This window comes from Vespula vulgaris, chromosome 21 (genome assembly GCF_905475345.1).
Source record: "Vespula vulgaris chromosome 21, iyVesVulg1.1, whole genome shotgun sequence".
Classification (NCBI taxonomy): Eukaryota; Metazoa; Arthropoda; class Insecta; order Hymenoptera; family Vespidae; genus Vespula; species Vespula vulgaris.
The window spans coordinates 687,308-692,930 of record NC_066606.1 but is presented as its reverse complement, the minus strand read 5'-3'; the positions used below and the strand labels follow the sequence as shown (position 1 = coordinate 692,930).

The 5,623-nt window shown below is 37.5% G+C and overlaps 1 long non-coding RNA gene across 2 annotated transcripts; it reads right to left on the bottom strand.

The window, feature by feature from the left end:
* Nucleotides 1-3,725: 3,725 nt before the first annotated feature.
* Nucleotides 3,726-5,265, bottom strand: LOC127071173 (uncharacterized). 2 transcript variants are annotated; one of them, XR_007784922.1, is made up of 3 exons: nucleotides 5,160-5,265; nucleotides 4,365-4,729; nucleotides 3,726-4,153 (listed from the first exon to the last, which is right to left on the bottom strand). It is a non-coding gene; the product is annotated as an uncharacterized LOC127071173 (long non-coding RNA). The 2 variants fall into 2 exon arrangements; XR_007784921.1 differs by having other exon boundaries at nucleotides 5,155-5,264.
* Between the last annotated feature and the right edge of the window lie 358 nt (nucleotides 5,266-5,623).

Below are 5,623 nucleotides of genomic sequence, written 5' to 3'. Positions count from 1 at the left end.
ATACCTAGTTGAGAGAGATCGTTGCTCGAATTGCTTCCCAGGAATCGCGTGCACGTTCATGTTTACGAGTTGTGTATCGTGATCTCTCGCTCTTCGCATTTCACTATTCTAGTTTCTAAGATATTCTGTCAAGTCAAAGTAAATGTAGAATCGAGAAAAATCAAGAAAAAATATATCTATATCGAAAGGAAAGAAGAAATTTTTTTCTAATTTTCCAACGAGAAATAACGATATTTTTATGGGATATCATTTTGTATTTTTATTTTCTTTTTCTTTTTCATTTCTATAAGATAGATACTTATTAAATGCAACGAGGATCCAGAGAACAGATGTGAACTCGTATATCGACCTTTCTCTTTTGGAAATTATGCTCGATGAAGAACTGAAAGCAATTATCTCAATGCGAAAGATCTTGGATCTGAGAAATCATGAAGGAGATAAAAGATTACGACGCTGTTTTAAAGAGAGAGGGGAACATTAGTTCCTTGTAACGATAAATCTCTCTACTTAGCTCTTTAATTTATTTAATAGATCATTCGTTCTACCAATTTTAATATCCCTGTTTTCAGCACCAGTAATTCAATGATATAACGTTGATTAACTTCATGAGTATTCGTACAATTCTAAAGAGCTTTAAAGACAATGCGATGCTTTTTCTCTCTTTTTTTTTTTTTTCTTTAAGAAAACGAAGCTCTATATATTTTTTAGTTACTCTCTTGGACGCAAATAAAGCCGATTTCTCCAGAGACACGTTCGTGATCCCGTACGTAATAATAGATATAATGTTTAATATCACAACAAATCATAGAGGCGATTAACTTCGTCTTTCATGAAGCCCTGCATTTCAAAGCGGCAATTTCGTGCCAGTCTACACTTTTCCGATTTCGTAAGGAATATCCGCCTACAAAATTGAAGAAAAGTTTCCGAGCGAATCAATTCTACAACTATCCTCTTACCTCTGTACTTTACGAAACTTCATCATTGTAGATATATACCATGTTTATTTTAATGATAAATCTCTTAACACTCACTCGTTCCCGAAGTTTCTCGCAAGGTACTTCCTTAAAGTTCCTCGAAGTAAAATGATTTTTTTTTCTTTTTAATTTTTTCTTTCCTTCTTTTTTTTCCGACTTTATTACATCGAACTTTATTACATCCAACTTCGAAATAAGCATTCGTACCCTTTTCTCGTATATAAAGGCTCTTTCGAAGTGCTATAAATTTAGATAGATTCTTTCTCATCGATTGATAATTCGTATCGATCGTATCGCACAATACACGTTTGACACAATTGCACACAGAAGAGGTACGCGTCGATTATCGTCAATGTAAGTTCGACCGCGTGACGATACAATGAACACGACGATACAAAAGAGATTGGTGAAGAAAAGAACGATCGACAAAAGGGTGGGGAATAGAAAGAAAGAGAAAAAAAGAGAGAGAGAGAAAGGAACAGATAGGCAGAATACACAGCACGTGCGTGAGAGATCAGCTTCACTTCTCTTTTACGTAATTCAGGTAGGCGAGCACGAAAGACTACCCTTGTCTATCCCTATCTCTCTTTCTCGTACACACTTCGTTTTATTAGCCCATACGTTTACGAACATACACATGTGTGCGTATGTATGGACGTTACGCATAGGTACGATCGAAATACGCTTGTTAAAGGATCTCTCGTTGTATTGCGCGGTCGTTCGAGGATACATCGATGTTTGCATTGCGGTTTAAAGTAGGTGAAAGTTTACATAGCGTAGATAACGACCGGTATGTATTTAGATATCTACTTATCGTTAGAATAAAAACGAGCGCTTGTAAAAGATAGAAAGTGCTTCGAAAAAGAAAAAAGAACAAGAAATGCAACGGGACAAGTAAGTACCTACTTAATTTGATTTATTTCGTTCGTACGTTCGTTGATTGATAATGGAAACAACAAAAAAAAAGGAAAAAGAAAAAACGTCGAATAAAATTTTTTATTTGATCCTAATAATGACGATTTCCAAAGGTAAATAGAAAAGGCGAAACATTCGTTCGATTGTCCGCGAATCTAGCTAGACCGGATCATTAATAAAATTGACCACGCGCCAGTAGTCCCTTCGGAAAAGGGCACGAACGCCGAGTCAAGAAAGAGAGAGAGAGAGAGAGAGAGAGAGAGAGAGAGAGAGAGAGAGAGAGAGAGAGAGAGAGAGAAAATGAGGAGACTACAGAAAGGACTTCTCTTCGTAATGCAATATACATACAAAAAAACAAACATATGTTCCCGAAGCGTAGTGCAAGAAGGTAGACCAATGGGATATCTTACGAAGAATTGTTTGCAATAGTAGTATTTAAGTTATGAGTAGTGGTCAACTGCTAGCCCCTTTTTATATACCGTTGTTACAGATAAATGTTATGTCGACTCGACTTTACGGGATACCTTCGAAGAACTTTAGAATTGTTAAGAATCAATGTTATGGAAAATTGTCAGGTTACTTATGCCGCCTTCAAAGAAAAACTAGAGATGCACGACTTCGACATGATCGCACGTTTTTCTTTCGCGCTTCAGCGCATACATATTCTCCTTTTCTTTCTCTCTCTCTCTCTCTCTCTCTTCTTTTTCCACCTTGCTTCCTTTATCCGTCCATCTTCGTCGTTCTTCCGTTGGCTCGACCCCGTTTTCACGACGGCCCATTAATCTCCAGGGACACGCGAACGTAACTGCCAACTTCTCGTAATGTGCATGCGTGGCCAAGTTTTTTCCGTGGTTACGATAAGCCGAATGGAAATCAATAAATTGTGCGAATAATTTTTAACAACGAATATAAAACGCGATATATGCACGCGAAATATAATATTTTCAAAAGGTGAACACGTCGAATCGAATATGGTACTTTTTAATTTTTATTTCCTTATACGATATCGCGTCGATATTAAAATTACGTTGTAAGACTAAAAATGAATTTCGATCTAACCGGCGATTTCGAGTTGATTTGGGTCTCGAAAGTTAACTAAACGTATATAATTCGACTCGTCGAATGCCCAGAAAGTTTAATGAACCACGATGCTGTTTGTTTATCCGGACACTCGAATTAAGAAGCCTTGTAGTAGTCCACTCGAACTTTCCCACCACAGCAAAAAGGGAAGTAGAGAAAGAGAGGGAGGAAAAGAGAGAAAGAGAAGATGTATACACACATATACACACACAAACACACAGAAGAGGTAGGAAGATCGATACGCCGTCTCTACGGCGTATATACCGTCGGCGTATCGTGAAACGTAAATCACGAATCATACGGTCGAATGAACGGCCATCGGCAATATGCTACTTATTTGCTAAATCGCTTCTCATTGACTGCCTGCCCAGGCAAATAACCACTGTAAGTAACGAGAAAACACTCGATTATGCATCAAAGCCGAAGACACGCGTGCAGAGACCAACTACACCCCGTGCTTACATTTTTCTTTCTTTCTTTCTTCTCTCTCTCTCATCATATCTATATCTCTATGGTCTTTGAAAAGCTTTCGTTCGGTCCACGCGGACTTTTTTATCCCAAGGGAACCGTAGCTTCAAACTCTTCTTCCACCTCCTTCTCCTTCTCCTTCTCATGTTCCTTCTCTTTTTATCGATTTTCTTGCGCAGCAATTTGTTACGTATAAGTAAACTTTGTACAAATCATGTATAAAGCGAAAGAGCAAGGAATGTCCGATCAATTTTTCATGTCAAATGCAAACGAAAGAATATTCGACGGTTATCTGGAATTTTTGTTCTCAAAAGAATTCGTAATTTTTGATGAAACTATTAAATCGAAATATATATGCAAATATATACGAGATAACTTTATTAAAAAAAGACGTCAAGGGATACATTAAAAATTTCCTCATTGGACTATTTCGATGTCATTAATAACTTTGTCAGGATGGCACGTCGATACGAGTCTATTAAAAATGACCCTCTTCCCTTTTTCTTCGAGGAAGTAGCGCAAGTCATACAGGTTAATGTATTCCCATGAGGCGCGAAAGTTAACGCGAGAAAAACGAAATGTGACTTTCGTTCGTAAAGCAACTACGCGTTTCTCGTAAACTTCTCTCTTACGTTACCTTCTGTCGTCGCGTTCGCCACCATCTTCTAACTTTTTCATTAGAGGAAAGAATCTGCATGACGAGGGTCCAAATGTTCCTACACGGACATATGATCTACAGTTAATTCGAACTTCGACAATGATAGAAACTCCAGCAGACTGGCATCAGTCCCAACTGTTACGTCACATTGTGCTTAGGATGAGCATGCAGAAAAAGTAAAACGAAAACGTGCTTTGTCATTAATACGAATTTGTCGTATAGCCCATTCGTCCTCGAATGGAATCGATATCGTTTTCAACGATGCTCACCTTGCATTCCTCGTCGGTTATTGAATCAACGAATAACTCCCAGAATCATCGTACGTTGCCCATCGACATTTTCCCGTCGACTATTATCGTTCGTCGCTTAGGAGGACATTATCAAAAATTTAGCTTCCTGTCTCGATGGATCGTTAATCCTATGTTCGCTTAACGTCTAGCTTTTCTATCTTTTTTCCAATTTTAGAGGACAGTAGAGTACAATGACGTACAATGGACGTTCTCAATCGTAGCTACCTCATCTACTAGACTCATCGATCGTCGCTAGTACAAACTGTGTTTTGTCTTTTTTTCTACTTGTTTGTCTAGCTTGTCCTGATATGAGAACGAATAGTTGCTTTTATTGGCAACCAAATCTATAAAATACATTTATATCAAAATACTATCAAAACACATTATATCAATTTCTTATAAGAACACTTGATAGAAAATTCCTAAGAGGATTATTTTGTATTATAGAAGAAAAACTATTTATATTTCATTATTAACATCCACTTTATATATATATACATACATACATATATATATATATACACAGAAACACACACCATATTAACTTCTTTATATTTATTAAAAAATGCTAAACTACTTGTTCAAACTTTAAAAAGTCAAAATTCCTACGCGAATGGTTTTTTAATCCATCGTACAAACTACTGGTGATTACTAACTAAAATTAAACCGAATAACTGGAATAACTCAATCTTAAAATCTGCAATCGCATGCGATCACTCCTTCTATGATTTTTCACGGAAATTAAACGTGTGTTTTAAAAGTTGATTACCTCACCGGTAGCAATTTCGCGGTTCTGACTGGCAACGTAATATTGACACGTAATATCATCGCTGCTAATACGCGTCATTCGGACACTAGCAAGAGGAAGGAGAGAGCATGACGAAGAGACGTAGCGGGACCAGGGTACTGTACACGTGCACAACGCAAAACGAAGGGTGCGAACAAGGCTGCGTGCTCCAATTTCAGTGGCGTCGACATCGAGCGACATATACCACAGAATATTGCGGCGTGTCACTGTCGTGATAATCGTGATTGACGTTCTCTCTCTCTCTCTCTCTCTCTCTCTGCTTCCTTTTCTAGAAAATCAAAGAGAGAGAGAGAAAGAGAACATTCGCTCACAATATTTCAAAAATTAATCGATTAATCTCTTCAACGCAGAATTTCATTCGAGTGAACGAACTTGTCAAACGATGTTTTCAATTTCAAGCGAGCCAGAGAGAAAGAGGAAAATTTAATTC